Source organism: Sander lucioperca, chromosome 16, assembly GCF_008315115.2.
Source record: "Sander lucioperca isolate FBNREF2018 chromosome 16, SLUC_FBN_1.2, whole genome shotgun sequence".
Taxonomy (NCBI): domain Eukaryota; kingdom Metazoa; phylum Chordata; class Actinopteri; order Perciformes; family Percidae; genus Sander; species Sander lucioperca.
In genome coordinates, this window is record NC_050188.1 from 12,605,488 (window position 1) to 12,624,031 (window position 18,544).

Here is an 18,544-nt window from a genome sequence, read left to right on the forward strand (position 1 = left end):
AATCCCAATCAAGATTAATATGAATATCAGTTATTACGTTTAATGTGTGTGTGTGTGTGTGTGTGTGTGTGTGTTTGTGGTCGTGGAGACACCTACTGTAGCAGGATCTATCTAACTTGAATGGGGATTAAATGATCAACCGTGCGACTCTTTGTAGACATTTCAAATGTTATCGAAACTGAATGGATCAAATTCTGATAGTAAAATGAGTCATTTCGTGGGGGTTGTGACACTTCAAAATGTATCCACTGATTTACAGACGTCTCTTTCGCCATGTAAGTCTAAGGGCAAAAGTCTTTTTCGGGCCAGAGGGCATTACGTGACAGACCGATTGGCAATTCCACCATTTGGCTGCTATGTTAAATGTGCCTTAAAGCCTTGAGCACTTCCAACTCGTAAAATACTGACGCTTGGTCAGTGGCTCTCAGATGCAAAAATTGCGTGTTTACTTCCCCCAGCAGGAACCAAGACGCCGCTTCATTACATTAGACTCGACCGGTGGCGGTTACATTCGGTAGCCTGGTGCACGGTCTCGTGACAGTCTAAATAGCTACCATGTAGCAACATTCACTTCTAAAATTTAACTTAACATAACTACCAAGATAACATTACGTGTATTTGTATGTGATATAATACTTTCCCCTTGGTAATGTAGCCTATGCATTTCCATGAACACAACTCTAAAATGCATGAGACATAAAGGCTTCTGGGATCGGTTGATAACTCAAACTTGAAGAGAACCTAGACACCCGTTTAATTACATAGACTCATGCATCAGGCACGCTTATGGTGTCATTCAGTAGCCTGGTGCGCGGTCTCCTCGTGACAGCCTACCTTACTGCCTTACTACACACACAGTAGCAGAAGAATACCAGCTACACACAATGGCACTCGATTCTCCCGGTTCAGTGACACGAGTCAGGTTAATTAACCGGCTCTTCAGTCAGTTTGTCAACACTAATATTTCAAAATTTTTTTTTTACCAAACTTTGATTTTAATAGCTAATTTACTCATGACTATTTCATGTTAGCGTTAGCATTAGCGTTAGCATTAGCGTTAGCATGCTAACGCTACGAGCTAATGGTTGCGGTTAGCCTGCTCGTTTTGGCTTGTGACGTCACAAGCCGTGCCGATTTTGAACAGCTCACCCAGAGACTGAAGGCAGGACACATTCAGAAACCGTATCTCACTCTAAACAGCATGGATGGATTTTTTTCAAAGTTTGTATGTGTGTGGAAGCACCAGAGACACAACATAACACCCCAAATCCTAGAAAAAGTGATTTTTTTCATAATATGGGCACTTTAAAGTTGCAAAACTCCATAGCTTTGCAAAAACTTTATTGTAAACCATCTTTTTGTAATCATGTGACGACGTACAAAATGTTAATATTTCGTAATATTAGACAGATCCACTCGCTGGCCTCTAAATCAAAACCTTACATAGTCATCACAGGCATTTGGATTAATTATAAATACCGCCAGAGGCCTTTACTAAGAATCAATATCAACATGCCCTGACGGGTGTCAGATCTGTGCAGAGGAGCACCAGAAAAACCAGAAAAACGCCGACAGTATGACAATCACATCTAAAACACATGATTCACTCTCAGTGGTTTCTGTGGCATGAGAAATACTTTCAAAGTCCTGATGTTTTAAAAATACAAAAATACACAGAGCTAAAGGAACGTAGCCCCACGGAGGGGAAAAGTCACGACACTAACCATCTGTGTAAAACAAATCTCTCCGCAGTGTCACTCTCCGCCGTGCCATGTTGTAAACTTATATGAATTGTGATTGGCTGTCAGTGTTTCTATTGTTCATCAAATGGCTCTGAAAGTGCACTTGAGTTAGAACCATTTTTAAAACTAAACATCTATAGTTGTCGTTCTTGGTGTGGACGGCCCATTAGTTCCCTAAACTTAGCTGGGCTTCAATGCTCATGTCAATATTGGAACAGTCAATATGGTTGGTATTGAAAACCACTGACAAACTACCTGTTTTGTTATTTAGGTATGATGACTTGTTGGTAGACATGATTTCAGCCAACCTAATACCATGACTGAACACCGCTGGTCCTCGCAACCAAAAAACCAGACCAGCCCACTCAGTGCTCCCGATTAGCCAATCCCAGCCTGTCTCTAAACTAACTCCATCCACATATGAAGACTGTGTCATATGGCTGAAAACACTAGAAAAAGCTTTTACCTGGACAAGTCTGCTCAAACCTGCACGGTCCTGATGAAGCAGAATAGCTGATTTTTCATAAATATGACCAACAGCAAGGATTTTGTTTCATGTTATCGAGAATTACTTAACTTTAAAAAAAAGATATTCAAGTTATGAGTGACAACTCCATAGTGTTGCAAAACCTTTATTGTAAACCATCTTTTTTTTTTTAATCATGTGACGACATACAAAATGTTAATATTTCGTTAGACAGATTCACTCGCTGGCCTCTAAATCAAAACATTACATAGTCATCACAGGCATTTGTATTAATTAGAAACACCTCCAGGAGGGTCCAGTGTACAAACACGCATCATTAAACAGCTAAATCAATTAGCATATTAGCTTACAGTATATAAACACAAATCCTTACATTTTCATCACTTTCATGCACAGGATAAGAACTGCACTTAACACCTTCAACAACCTGAGTGGAGTACAGGTGTCATCACAGCCACAACGACTGAAAAGAGACTGATTTTGTTGATGAGGGCGGAGGAGGCCGGGGCAGTTGTATTTCCTGCCGGGGCAGTTGTGTTAAGTGCGGGTGCAGCTGTTGTTACTGTTGTGGCCACTGTGGTCTGTGAGTTGCCAGAAGCTGTTTTGAGTAGAAATTGTTGGATCAGTTTCATATTTCAAATTCATTTAACAACTTAATTTGTGGTGAAAGTTTCTCTCACCAACGAACAGAAGGAGGATGACACAAATCTTTGCAATCATGGTGATGATGTTGTAGTTTCTCTTCTCTGCTCTCTGATGTGATTTTCATCACATAAATGCAAAAACTAAAAGTATTTTTTTTCTTCCATTTTAAACTGAATAAGAGTCTTGTGTTGAATTGCTTCCTGGTTTTTGTAGTGCTTCTGTTGAATGTCTATCACTGAGCTGACAAAATAAAATAACTTAAAGCTGCTTATTGAATAATTAACAACAAACACCCACAGCTACTGCTGGTTACGCTCTGCTATAGATGTGAGGCATGATTAACTACTATAATGTAATTTACTTCTTTCACTGACTAAAAATATTCACATACATTTCATAACTATACTTCATAAAATATATACTTTATTGCAGTTTGTATCACGGTTTAGGGATATTTCTGTTCCAGTTTGTTCATTTCTGTTGTCTTTATTGTTTATTTGTGCATGTTTCCTGTGTTTGTATATTCTGTATATTTCTGTTTAGTTATCCCCTGGTTTATAGTGTATTTTTTGGTTATTCCTGTGTTCTGTGTTGTCAAGTTACTGTGTTTAGTTGATTCCAGGTTTTTGTTAGTGGTTCCTGTTTCCTGTTTTATTTTGATAGTCTGTTTTCTGTCCTGTCATGTCTAGTTTTACCTTTTTGTTCCCGCCTTTGTTGATTGTCCTGCCCCGCCCTGATGTGTTTCACCTGTCGTATCACCTGTCCCTCATTTGTTCATTACCTCTTGTATTTAACCCCTGTGTTCCCTTTGTCTCTTGTCAGATCATTTTGTATCGTTGTGTCTTTTTGTATTCCGTTGTGTCCTGTCCCCGTAAGTTTGCTCCTTTGTTCCCTGCCCGAGTTGCCGTCAGCCTGTGTTTTTCCTGTTGCTTTTGTATTTTTGTCTTAGTTTCTTTGTGTGGTTTTTCCAGCCCCTGCGCTGCCGTTTTTTGTTATTAATAAATCCCTGAGCTCAAGCCATCTCCTGCCTGCCTGCCTCTCCCTGCATTTGGGTCCACTATTCCTCACTTCTCCTGACAGTTTGAAAACTATATTGATACCATTATTGGGGAAATGGACTATTAACATGTTGAGAAATCCTGCTTTAAATATACACACACAAAATATAAATAAATAAAAAATAACACACTATTTTAAAAACATGATTTAAAACAATTTCAACATTCATGCAATCTCCGTCTTGGAAAAAGAAATAGCCATTGGTTCATAATGGAGTAATTTATTAACATGAAAGTACTTACAGGGGCTGATTCTCTGCTTGAATGGCGTCCACTGCCGTGAATGAAGTCGTGATGTTTTCTGATTTCAGTTCCTGTTTTGGATGGATGTTTTGGATTTTCATCACTTCATTCACAGGATAAGAACTGCATTTAACACCTTCAACAACCTGAGTGAAGTACAGGTGTCACCACAGCCACAATGACTGAAATGAGACTGATTATGTTGATGGGGGCGGAGGAGGTGGTTGTATTTGCTCCCGGGGCAGTTGTCTTAACTGCGGCATTGGACTAATCCAGGCAGCATCAGAATAGAGCCTTCATCGCCAAGTGTAACTGTTCCTGACTGAATTTCAGCTATGTACTCTTCCAACCTGCTCCTAGCCTGCTTTGTTTGCCCACGGTAATTGATTACCTGTTGCCAAACTCCGCTCTGATCTTAACTTTTCACCAATACCCCTTTCACACCGATGGCTCAATCAGGGTTATACCCAGGTCGTCTGTGTGTTTGAATGGGGTAAGCCTCCTTGATCTACTCAGCTTTTTAAAGCCTCTGAAGACCCACACAGGTGATTTCAGTTATTGTGGCCGATAAGACCTCTGCTCAGGTTAAGTGGGCCGGACCTTTAATGGGAATTTATAAGGGTGCAAATCTTTTTTACCAATAAGAATGATAAAGCTGTAATTTTTCCTGTCCTAACGGGCGCAACAAAGCTAACAGGAGACTCAGGAGGATGTCACTCAATCAGTCCAACCATTCCCACACAGTCCTGGAAGATGTCTAATCAACCAGATAAACTCAACACACCTGTGTGGGTGTTCAGGGCCTTCAAAGTCTGTTCAAGTCTTGTAGTGTATGGTTTGGTTTGCTTTGTTTGCCCATGCTGATTGATTAACTGTTGCCGAACTCTCTGAACTTCTAAGCAAGTAAACGGCTGATTGCTTGCAGCTGCTTTTGAGTCCTCATCTCTCTATGTGTGCAGAACCATTACAGTTTGATGCATCGAGAGCCTCAAACGTCAGCACACAAAACTTAATGCATACGTTTTGCATAGTGTTCATATTTAGAGAAAATGAACAGTTTGCAACTTCACAGTGTATGCAAATAAATTAGCAGTTGCATGTTGATTTCCCTTATCCAAAAAAAGCATGCGTGAAAATGTCACTTTTTGCATGTGAAATGTCTGAAAACATGTGTTTAAGTGAGTTTATCATATGTGAAATGGTGTTTCAAAGGTTATAGATGTGCATTTATGTTTAGTACCTGTATCATGTGAACACTTTCTCCATTTTTCTTGTAATGCGTTCAAAATGACACAAACATTTCCAGGAAACAGAAATTTTATTTTTATTTTATTTTATTATATATATAATTAATAATATATTAATAATTAATAATGAGACTAATGGTCATTTAATTCAAAAACTGACACACCGGATGGCCAAATGACAAAAGAGGTGCAATAATTGAGCTTTAAACAGCTCACACAGCCACCCGTTCTCATTCCGAACTGGACAGTGGCTGTCAGCGTCTGATGTGAGGAAAAAGGTGTCTTTCAGCATGTTTGTGTAACACACCTGGGAGAGCAGCAGTTAGATAGGATTTTGTGAGAAGTATGTAAGGGTGAATTTCAGCATAAGGAGGTTGGTTGGAGGGGTGGATGGGTCAAACACAGGACTTTCACCCAGGAGAGCGGGGTTCACGTCCCACTTGTCACGCTTGCTATAGTCGTTTTTTTCTTTCCTCCCGCGTGTCACAGAACTGTATGCCCACCCACAACCCTTTCCTAAACCCAACCGTCCCATTCTTCCCGCGTGTAATGCAACCGTACGCCCACCCACGACCCTTTCCTAAACCCAACCGTCCTGTAGTTTTTGTGTGTCATGGAACCGTAAGCGCACCCACAACCTTTTCCTTAACATAACTGCGTTATAAGGGACGTCAATAGTCCCGACCAAGCGCGTTTACTTATGGTGCTAAAGGGACGGCAATAGTCCTGACCAAGCGTGTTTACTTAAAGCGCTAAAGGAGACTTTTAGCGTCAATAAGAACGACAAAGGCACCTGACCAAGCGTCCATATTTTATGAGATGGATGTGAGAACGTGTTGCACACAGAGATTGCATTGACAAAAACATGGATCCATGCAGAATGTAAGTTCACACATGCAGGGAACTCTGGGTAATGCTGCCCTCTGGTGTACTTCACATCAAACTACAGCCGATGAGTCGTGTGACTCCTCCTGACTCATCAGGTTGTGTTATTATGTTGCTCAGATAGATTGCACAATAAAAATGTAAACTGGAGATCACCTGCAGACAAACATTCACAAAAGCATCACTGTCAAGATGTCTTAGCATGGCTCCAGACTGTGTCAGTCATAACTCTCCTGTATTGTTCTCATTGTTTAGGTAATCCTGTAAACTGGTCTTTACGGCTGGCTGCTCCTGTTATCAACACCAAACCACAGAGGTTTAGATAAACTAGTTACATGTGTCTGCTATTATAAATGGTGCAGCTGTTATATCTGCAACCCAAACAGAAAATGTATGGTTTACTCTCAAACACAAGCAGTAACATGTTACAATTTATCCTGAAATGTAACGTTTAATATTTATTCAACACTTAAATCATTTCTTAACATAATGTGTGTGTGTGTGTGTGTGTGTGTGTGTGTGTGTGTGTGTGTGTGTGTGTTGTGTTGTGTTTTGAGAGGCACCCCCTCAGTCAGTCTCTCTTCCAAGGCTAAAGTTTAAAGAAAAAAACATAAGCATAACCAAAGTTGTGCTTGGGATAGGTTGTAACATTTTCTAACCCAGACTCTTGTTACAACTAACACAGACTATTGTTGTCATATACTACCTTCATTTACAGCCAACAGCTAAAACATTAGCACTACCAACCTGCATGACAGATATCCATATAGACCCACAGTGAACATGATTTAAGTTTGTTGAGTTTAACTACAAAGCCTGCAATGCTATCACAAAAATAAATGGTCATTTAATGCAAAGACTGACAGACCAGACTGGCAAAAAAACAAACCATGTCCAGTAATTGAGCTTTAAACAGTTCTCTTGACCACACGGAGCTCTTCACTTGATCACCAGGATATTTCATTGCCAAAAAACATGGATCCATGCAGAATGTGCTGAGGGAACTCTGGGTAATGCTGCCCTCTGGTGTACTTCACATCAAACTACAGCCGATAAGTATCGGGTTGTATTATTATGTTGCTCAGACAGATTGCATGAATGGAATGTAAACGAAAAAGGTCGCCTGTCAACATTTTTTGCCCTTGCATGGCTCCAAAATGCATAACTCTTTCAGTAATCACTCCTGCTGATTTATTATTTACATAAGATAATCTTGTAAACTGATCACTACGGCTGACAGCTCCTCCTATCAACACAAAACCATAGAGGATGACAAACAGTGGTGAAAAAGTAGTCAGATCCTTTACTTAAGTAAAAGTACGAATACCACACTCTAAAAATACTCTGTTACAACTAAAAGTCCTGCATTGAAAATGTTACTGAAAGTGACTATATGTAACTTTTTTAATGTTTCTGAAAACTGTGTAATGTTCCATCTGATGATCATAAATGACCTATCACAGCAAACAAAACTAACAGTGAAAAGAACGCTAGTTGTATATAGTTATTATTACGTTTACATTTTTTTTATTTTTCTCAATTGCTAAAACACTAAAACCCATTGGCTGCGGGGACAAGATTTAGAGGAAAATCAAAGATTAAGACAGAGGATTTAAAGCTAATAGACAAAAACAAAGAATGTTTTAAACATATTGATGAAATCAGGTAGTGATTCAGGGAAAGAATGCAAAAACACACATACATCAATAATCTCCTCATCAGTTCTACAACCTAACCAAAGCCCATATTCTGAGCTTTCCAGTTCTCTACAAGCCCGGAAGACGAGCTGGGAAAACGGAGGGATGAAGAGGACACGTTTTGTGCACCGCCGCCCAAACCCCAGACTCAATTCTCGGACATGACCGACAGCATCTGTCACACCTGCATCGGGTGGAAAGACCAACGAGTACGTGAGAAAACCATGTTTGAAACGTCTGTCTGCATGTTACAACAGGCTGGTGGGCAACATATGGAGCGCAGACCCGAAAAAGGCCGCGGCCACGAAGGGCGTGGTCGAGACAGAGGAGGCCGAGGCGGGTACCGTGGACAAAATGATGAGCCCTACAAACCAGACCAGTGTTTGTACTGCAAGGACTTTGGACATTGGGTACGTAACTGCCCGAAGAAAAAGCAAAAACCACCTCAGACGGAGAACAGCACTAGTCCCTCTGATTGACTGAGTCCAAACACTGATGAGGTAGGCTACTGCAACCACACACACCATTTTAGAAAGTTAGAAAGTTCTGAAAAAGAATCTAAAAAGTTAAACCAACTTATAGTATGTTATCTTCTGAAGCCTACAAGAAAATGCCTACTATTGAGTGTAAAGTTAAAGGGGTTCCACTCACTTATTTAGTTGACTCTGGTGCTACAAACTTGATTATCAGAGCTAAAGATTTGACACCGAAGCTTAGTGGTCATTCTATTTGGTCAATTGGGGCTACAGCTCAAGCAGTAAAAGAACATTTCTCTGTTCCTTTCTCATGTACATGGGAAACTGAGGAAAGCTCAGTTCTTAGCAAGCTTTTTTTGTTTGGTGTCTGATTTATGTCCACTTAATTTGCTTGGTCGTGATTTAATGTGCACTCTTAACATTGTTTTAACCTCAACACCTGATGGATTGAGAATTTCTCGTAATGATGCATCAGACATTACCACATTTGTTAATTACAGTGTGGCTAAAATGTCCTCATTGAGGCGGCGTCTGTAATCAGCCCTTCCTCTGACTGTATGAAACCGGCTTGCATTGCACAGCTCATGTTACTACAGGGCCTGATGAAGAATGCTCAAAACGGTTCTTCAGAGACATAAATGACAGTTTGACAACCTCACATGTGATTTGGACTGATACTGACTGTGTTGTAGCTGCATGCTTGACTGACAACCAATATTGTTTTTTTTGAAGTGCCCAACTCCTTGTGTGTTTTTTCTACATCTCGCAAGGTTTGAGCACCTGCTCTTTTCTTCTTCGGGAGAACGTTTTTTTATCGGTACAGTGCTGTTTTCCTGTAAAAATTAACAGAATAGCAGCTTTTTCAGTTTAAGTGTTAACTATTAGGATTTTTACTTGAGCCTGTCACCTAAAATGTCTGTGCACGTTCCTGATGTCACTGTAAAACTTTTTGCTGCAGAAGGCTATGAAGCTAATTTTTTTTGAAAACTCCAGTTTGTTCAACATGAAGTTTTTTCTGGGTCATGTGATCACAGTTGATGGCAAAATCCATCTCACCCAAACATATAAGTAACTAACTGGAACTTTCCCAAACATATAATTTAGAAAAATGATTGTCCTACTGGGAATATGCGCCTATTACATATGTTTATTTCTATTTATGCAATTATGGAAGCTCCATTGAGCACCCTGATCCATGGTAAGGGTCTCAGTTCACATCAAACAATCTCTTGGATGCCTGAAGCTGATGAAGCGTTCATGAATATGAAAGTGGCTCTGCAGTCTTCCCCGACGCTGGGACTGCCAGATCCCTAAAAACAGTTTATGCAGAGCAAGACAAGCACAAGAGCTGCGTGACCTCTGTGTTGCTGCAACACCACAGCGACAAACTCCGTCCGGTTGCAAATTTCTCTGCTAAACTCAATTATGTCGCTCGAAGCATTACATACGTCCTGTTCCACATGCTGTGTTACACATTTTGTGGGAACAGAAGGGAAAAACTATCTGTGGCCAGGTACCTAGATATTACTACTCTGTTAGATTGCCAAATGTCACTCTAACAGATGCACTGTTCTTAACCCTGATTTGTCTTCTCCACTCCAGATGACAGAGAGGAACAATTGTGTTGCAAAGCTACAGGTGGTCTGAATACCACGACCTGACCTCTCTGACACACCTCTCACTAACCCTGATTTCTTTTTTATGCTGACAGTTCTGCTTCCAGAGACTCTAGCACTGGCCTGAACCGTGTGGGCTTCTCTGTTGTACCTGATTCTGATGCTATCTGATTTGGACCTCTGCCATCTCCTCTCTCAGTACAAGCAGTAGAGTTCATTTTCGTAACAGAAGGCTACCCAGTCTTTTCTTTCCTCATTTTGCAAAATTGACACATGGGTTAAAACCATGTGTAAAAGGGGGAATGATTAGTATGATGGAAATACAATTGAGGAAAAACAATTGTTTCACTGTGATGATGATATGATTTTTTATTTCTGATCGAGGATACTGTCAGGCATGTGTCATGTAAAAACAGACAGCTAGTGTAGTAGCCAAAGCCCTACTCACTGAAATAATTCCAAAATGGAGAATTCCAACCAAAATCTCAAGTATAGTGGTTTGCATTCAAAATGCAACATGCCTACCCTTGACTAAAGCTCTGCTTATTGTACTGAGGGTTATGAAAATGCGCACGCGCATGCGACTTAACCTGTCACCATTTGAGATTTTATTTGCAGCACCTCCACACATTGGACTTGGGCGAAGAGGACACCCACCGAACACACCATTGTGTGAGGACCAACTGGTAACGTATTGTATCTCACTGCAAAACGCACCAATTCCTGATGACATGCTAACAACCACAACGCGAGCAGCAGAGACACTCAGTGAGGTGATTGGTAACCCCTCACTGTAGACTAGGCTTACAGAGAGCAAGGCCATAGAGAACACACACACACCCAGAGATAAGAGAAAAATATGAGTTGTGCATGTGGAATTTAGGTTCAGCAATGATTGTGATAGTTTTTTTTTTTACATAAATTATAGAATGGGATTTGTTCCCTTTTCAGGTAACAGGATAAATATACTTCAAATTAGAAGTGCTTAGGTTTGCTCTATAGGCCTAAAAACTTTAATTCATAATGATTTTTAGAAATATCAGACAGCAATTAGTATTACTTTGTGTTGCAAACCAAACCCCAAAATATAATAAACAAGATATTTTTGTTTAATTCGTCTTAGTTTATTGGTTATATTGAAACCAATAAAGGTTGATATAAGATTTCATCCTAACAACAGTTCATTTAATATTGTACTCTAGTGAGTTTTTCAGTAAAGCTGCCCTAAAGACTTTGTTTGTATTTTGAGTTGCTATATCACAAATTGTTTAAACTATTAAGTTGGTTTTGAAAACATTTTATTTTGGCGATTTCTTTTCCTTTTAAAGAAATGATTTATTGAATTTTTGTGTTGCTTTTATACAGGTTTTGCTGTGTAACACAGGTCATGAGTTTTTCATGCCTCAAACAGAAGGGATAGAGTAGTAATAAATAAGGTGTTTAATAAATAAAGTGTTCACATCATTTTGATTTTAAAACTACTCTAAAGAATCTTTTTTCTTTTCATTTTGTTTTGATTGACTTGCACTATTTGCAAGAAAACACAACCCTTTAGAAAAACTGAGGCCTAAAAGAGAACAGTTTCCAAAAACCAGTGTTTCCTATTTGTATGGATTTTAAATTTTTTAAATAATTTCCCCCTGGGATTATTAAAGTATTTCTGATTCTGATTATAGAGTTAAACCAGAATGAGGGAAATACATGCTGTTTTATAATTATTGGTATTGACTAAAATGAGTAGAAGTTTTTCCGAGTGATAATATTGATAAAAGAACAAATAATGCTTTTTGGAGTTCTGTTTTGTGCCTCGTGTGTGTCAGTCGGGTCCATCTCACTCCCCCTACCAGCTGCAGGACCGGTGACAAACAACCCAGAAGAACAACAACCAACACCACAGCACCTCAGACCACAGCACAGCTAGACATGATAAAGGTTTGTAGTCTGGCTACAGGTTCTCGGCCCAGAGGGAAAGTGATGGTGGACCAGTGCTAGCCGTATGGTTGTGACTTCAGCATCTGGAGATGCACTATGCCAAACCAAAGAGCCAGCAGCAAACCACATGCCCTACCCAAAGCCTTGATGAACATTCTGTGATGAACTGATGATGCCTATCTGGAGGTACGGGACAACGGCCAGCAGACGGGCTGAGAGAAGGGTAATGAGACCCCATTACCCCATGAGACCATCCTGACCAGACACATCTGACGCATTGTGAAGTTAAGTAGCACACAGACTCACATTCTGAAAATACACACAATATTAGGAGAAGATAATTAGAAGTACTTATTTTTACTTTTAAGATAAGTATTCAGTTGGTGTGTCAGGAAATGTTTAAAGTACATTTCACTGTTGGAATTTGAATTGGATTGATGAAAAGTTGATAAAAATAACTTTGGCTTTAGGTAAGGCCTGACATAAACATCAGTAAACTATTTTTGGGTAAATACAGGCATAAAAGATCCATTCAAAGACTTCATAGAAACCTGGTTTGAAAGGGGGAGTACCTTAATTTGTATTTTTCTAGTCTTTCACAGTTGCTGCATTTTTCCTGGTGACCTGTGGAAGTTGTTTGAGGTTTAGTGCTGAGATGGTTTGAAACCATGATGATTAAAAACCATGTATCAACAACTTTAACACGGAGATATGATTAAGACTAACATCTAAATGAAAATGTTTAATGTTGACGTGAATGCTTAATGATGTACATTATGAGTTATATACTGAGACAATGGTATACACATTCATTTAAAATTTACTCATATTTATATATTTACACGAAAAGTAAGATATAATATAAGTTAAAGATAAATCTTATAAACAGTAAAAGATAATACTTTTATACTATAAAGATAATAATATATAATATACTAATATACTTTTGTATATAAAAAGGGATAACAATTCAGTCAGGAAAAGCTTAGAGGAAACAAGAGCTTTAGAGAGATAGAGAAGTACACTGGATGACAGTCTATGAGAGACTGGCTCAGGTTACAAGCAGGCGTTTCCAGCAGGGAGGAGTCTGCACAGACCTTCTGTCTCTGAGCAGCATCACATCAAAGCAGCATCTTCAGCACACAAACATAAAAAACTTGAATTGACTCAAATGCCTCATAGGAAAAGGTTTAGAAAAAACAAGAGGTTGCCTTCTAGGCCAGTTCCTGCTGGTGCCAGAGAGCTAAATGTACTTTTGAATTAGGATAATTTCCTATTGATGGATTGTATAGGAGTTAAATTTAACAGTTACTTTCATTCAGAAGTTAATTATATTTGACCTACTTCTTCTTTATCTGAGAGATATTTAAATTATATGCTTTTTTCCAAAAATCTAAAAAACTGATGAAAATTGTGAACATACAAAAGTGAAGTGCTAAAAATCTAAAATGCTGTTGATTAGAAGTTGTAAAATAAAGCTGACAAAGACTATATATATTTTTGTGATTGAAATTTTGAGCTGCTGTAAGTAGGGAATTTCCCCAGTGTGGGCTAAATAAAATTTTTCTTATGTCATATAGGTGATAAACAAACAGTTGATTTTTTTTTATTTCAAAGACAAAATCATTTTTAGGAATAACTAATTTGGATTTCAAAGACAAAAGAGTCAGAGTTTTGTGAAATGCTTACAGATGCTATTGTGATCTGACATATTTGGGTTAAGAAGAATTAGGATTTTTGTACACAAAACATATGTTTATGAAATATAATGTTTCATTGTCATCAAACTGCCCGATAAATATATAGGCCTACAAGTTCAGCTGAAATGATTAGTTGCTTAAATTAATTAGTTGATTGACAGAAAACTGCTTTGATCGTTTCCAGGTTTCAAAATGTGAGGACTTTTCTATATTGTTGCTTTTTAATACCTTAAGTACATATCTTTATGATACCTTTCTTACTCAGGTAATATCCTTAATGAAATATTGCTGGTAACAGAAAATGTTTACAGTTTGGAATCAGTACTTTTTACTTACTTTGTACTAATACTACACCACTATAACTATCTGTATGAACCTTGTTGAATTGACTAACCCCAATGTAACATTTTTTTGAATCAATGATGACACTGATTAGACTTTGGAAAGCAGTGTGTTTGAATGCAAAATGGAGAAAGGGACTACACACACACACACACACACACACACACACGAAACAGTGGTAAAGACTTCTTTCCTACGCTTTGTCAAGTGCTAGTGGACGAACCTCTGACAACAGAAGAACATGGAAGACGCTATTTGAAAATATATATATTCCTATTCATAAAATTAATTTGTTTATTGTGATTAGTTTGTAATCAAAAGAGTGAAATGTAATGGCAAAATTATATTTAAGCATGATTCTTTATATTCTTGTCTTATTTCTATAAACTAGTTTTACTTTGTCTCACAATGCTGAAAGTGAGTTTTTCTTATTCTCACGTGTTGAAAGTAAGAGCCACAAAGTCTGGGAACGTAATATGTACGCTGAACAGATAGGGGCTACAAGGTCACCCTAAACTATCTGTTATTTCTCCCTGAATAGTTGAGACTTCTCACATAGTTGAGATAAACAGGATGTCTAAACCTTGGGGTAGAAAGTGGTACAGAGGGGAAGAGGCGAAGTGGCTCCTGAAATGTCTACTATGTTTGATTGTAAGAAATGTTGAGTCATGTTTAGAAAGGGGGGCATGTCTTTCTATCTCACTTAAGATGCATATATACTGTGTGCTTTTTCTCATTCGTTGAATACATTTTTCCACACTGGGCTGCTGTGCCTTTTGTGAAATCGTGTTACTCCTATATTCTTGCAAGTTTATAATAAAATACAAAAACCTAACTTGGTTTAGTCTTCGACTGTCTTTATTTGTTTCACTTTCCTATTTTCCAAAACCTACACCTGCTGCAAACATGAAAAGTTTCCACCACAGCTGAACAAAGTTCTTAGTTGCCTGAACTCATTTAGCTAATTGTGCAGTCTGTTGTCAATACCTTAAACCATTTCACATGTTAAAACACAATTTGCAGATCTCACTTAGACTTTTCAGTAAAACTCTAAACACATTCTCATTCTCAAAACACATTCTGCACTCTAATGCACATGTCATCCATACTGGTAAACACAAGTGGCAATAATCAAATACAAATAAAGAACACGTGTCATTGATTAAACACAACCACTTAAAATTGATTTCACTTGTTTCAAATGATGTGACACAACCAATATAAGCCAGTTCAGAGAGCAAACAGGTTGTTGAAGGAGAAAGTCTGAGAATGGATAGATGAAACAATGTGAGAGGACGAGTGCGTATGCTAGGTGTCAGGGCTGGATACGGCACACAAGGGGCTTCTTCCCCCGTTGCCTCAGGAGGGACAATACTGCTTGTGATGTCGACAAAGTGCTCTGGCCTGACCCAGCCCAAAGACAAGAAGAAGCACAGTGATCACATGTTTACTCCTTTGATTTTTGTCCCTTTTAGTATTGTATACTGTAGTACAGTGCATTGTAGGCTGTATACTGTACAATGAACAAATTGTATGGCCCTGAACTGTGCTTTCCAACAGTACTGAATGCTCAATAGATTTTGACTGGTTGCAGGATCATATCAACAAAGAACAAGAATTACAGTATCACAGAGACAAAGGACAACTTTGTGAGATGCAGGGTACAGTACTGTAAAAATAGAGGTACAAGGAGGAGAAAGAACAAAAAAAATTGCAAAGAGCAAAGCAGAGTAGTAATTTTTTATCAATTTTGAGCTACTATCATAGAACATGTTTTCGTTGGACAATGACGGAAAAATATGAAATTTGTTTTGAGATAAAAATGTACTTCTCCCTGAGAACTATATGTTTTGAACAATGTGTTTTCTCTTTTTTTGTGTATTGTGTATTGACTGCTTGATAGTTTATATCATTTTGATCACTTTGTTTATGATTTGAGAGCAGGGTTTGATTTTGAACACAGGTAAAACTGTTTTGAGGCGAAAGGCATCACTCATGTTGTTCGGAGCCTGATATCATATTACCTGCTTTGTATGAATGGATATAAAAGCTGTGTTCAGTCGAGGACATTTATCAGCAAACAGAAACAGGTGGAATCACAGCTTCAATCACTGCAGTCAAGACAAATCTTCGGCAGACCTGTAAGTATTTAAATGATGAATATTCATCCAATTTCATTCAATGCAAGTTGTGTTTCCTGTCATTCTTTAATAACTATGCATTTATCTTCAGTCATAGTCGTCAAAATAATCATTACCAACGATTATATGTAATTGTTGGTGTTACACTTATCGGCTCCTTGTTTAATTTTTTTTCAGGAGGAAAAGAGAAAAGATTTTAAGTGTTCTTAATTTGAATGCTTTAATTATTTAGTTGTATGTGTCTACAGCTATAACTATGTTGTGTATGTTGTTATTAGACAAATGTATTTTTTTAACTTAAAAGTTTAAATAATAAGGAAACAATGTAGACGCTTATAGTACTTATATGTAGATCCGAACATTTATACATGATAGTGTGCATTTACAGTTAACAAGGTATTATTGTCTCAAAGATGCAATAGTTAATGTAAAGAAATTAATTAAATACATTTTAACATATGCAATACGTGACATAACATTTTGATAATTCAACAATTCACTATATTGCCTAAATATCATTAAGTAGTAGTTTAAATACAGATTTTAGTTGATAAATTCAGCTACTCAATTGTCATTACTTAACTGAATCTAAAAAAAATGAATCATATTTTTTCAAAGGTAAAGCACCTTCCCAAAATGATGATGAAGATATGTGTCCTTCTTCTGTGTGTTGGTAAGTTCTACGTTGTTAATTAAAAATAAATGTTGTGCTGTAAAGAGAAGTCTAAAATGTGGGATCAAAATCTGAATGTTATAATGATCAACCATGACATTGTTGAAGACCCTCAGACAATGCACTTGTCAAATGAGTTTGAAATGTTGAACTAAATGTGCACCAGAGGCTGTACTACAAAGCAAGATTTGCCGTTTACGAGGTAACTTCAGGTTCAACCCAGGGTTTTGTGTACCACGACGGTGGAGGTTATGTTGGGGATTAGAGATCAACCGATGTAAAAGCACCGCCTACTGACCAATCAATACTCGATTGATAACGGCGTCACCATTCTTAGAAGATCCAGTGGAGCTCGGTGCTCGGAGAGAGAGAGAGGTGTGCTCATAAAAGTCAAAACATTTAGAGACCGACAACCCTGTTACCATTCATTGATTGGTATTTATTTTTAGCGGAGGGAATTATATATATGCTATTTGTCGGCTGCTTGAGCAGTGTGTTGCCAATGCGCAACAACGCTCAGTTTGAATTATGTTTTTATATTTTTTATTTGCTCTCACGATCGCTTACCACTGCCAGGGTTGCAACTGGAATAATAAGCAATGACGACCTGTAATTACGGTCAGATCTTGTGCCTGACTGAGTGCTATTGATAAGCGTTGTGATTTATGCATTTAAAGCGTCGGCCTTTGCCGGCTTTCGTTCCTGTTTTAGGAAGCAGTGATTGTATTGCATTTTGCCTGATAAACCGTGTCTGTGTTCTTTTTTTGTAGAATTTATGTAGAATTATAGTAAGCTCTACTTATGTACAATATGAGGCTCTGGTAGATGTTTGCGATTGGTCATGCTGTGCAAACACCGCCTCTTTTATGTGAACGCGTGCGTCGCTGGATTGGGAAACCCTGGGTTGATTGAACTAGTTGTTAACCAGCGTTGTGAGCTTATGCGGGACCGCGGGTGTTAGGTTAGGTGAAGCCGGGTAACTGAAATAAATCCAGGGCATGTTGATCTTGATTTGTAGTACAGGATCTGATCAACCAATTTCTACTCAAAACAGGCTCTGGCAACGTAGAGGGAGTCTTAGAGGGTCCAGCAGTAACAACAGCTGAACCCACAGTAACAACAGCTGCCCCAGCAGTAACGACAGCTGCCCCAGCATCAACCCCAGCTGCATCAGCAGTAACGACAGCTGCCCCAGCATCAACCACAGCTGCCCTAGCAGAAACGACAGCTGCCCCAGCATCAACGACAGCTGCCCCAGCATCAACCCCAGCTGCATCAGCAGTAACCACAGCTGCCCCAGCATCAACCACAGCTGCCCCAGCATCAACCACAGCTGCCCCAGCATCAACCACAGCTGCCCCAGCAGTAACCACAGCTGCCCCAGCATCAACCACAGCTGCCCCAGCATCAACCACAGCATCCCCAGCAGTAACCACAGCTGCCCCAGCATCAACCACAGCTGCCCCAGCAGTAACAGCAGCTGCCCCTGCATCAACCACAGCTGCACCAGCAGGAACCACAGCTGCCCCAGCATCAACCACAGCTGCCCCAGCATCCCCAGCATCCCCAGCAGTAACGACAGCTGCCCCAGCATCAACCACAGCTGCCCCAGCATCCCCAGCAGTAACCACAGCTGCTCCAGCATCAACCACAGCTGCCC

General features: G+C 39.0%; 1 long non-coding RNA gene across 1 annotated transcript; it reads right to left on the minus strand.

Moving 5' to 3' along the window:
- Nucleotides 1–2,363: 2,363 nt before the first annotated feature.
- Nucleotides 2,364–4,637, minus strand: LOC116051705. Its single transcript, XR_004105408.2, has 3 exons — nucleotides 4,176–4,637; nucleotides 2,910–2,982; nucleotides 2,364–2,827 (listed from the first exon to the last, which is right to left on the minus strand). It is a non-coding gene; the product is annotated as an uncharacterized LOC116051705 (long non-coding RNA).
- Between the last annotated feature and the right edge of the window lie 13,907 nt (nucleotides 4,638–18,544).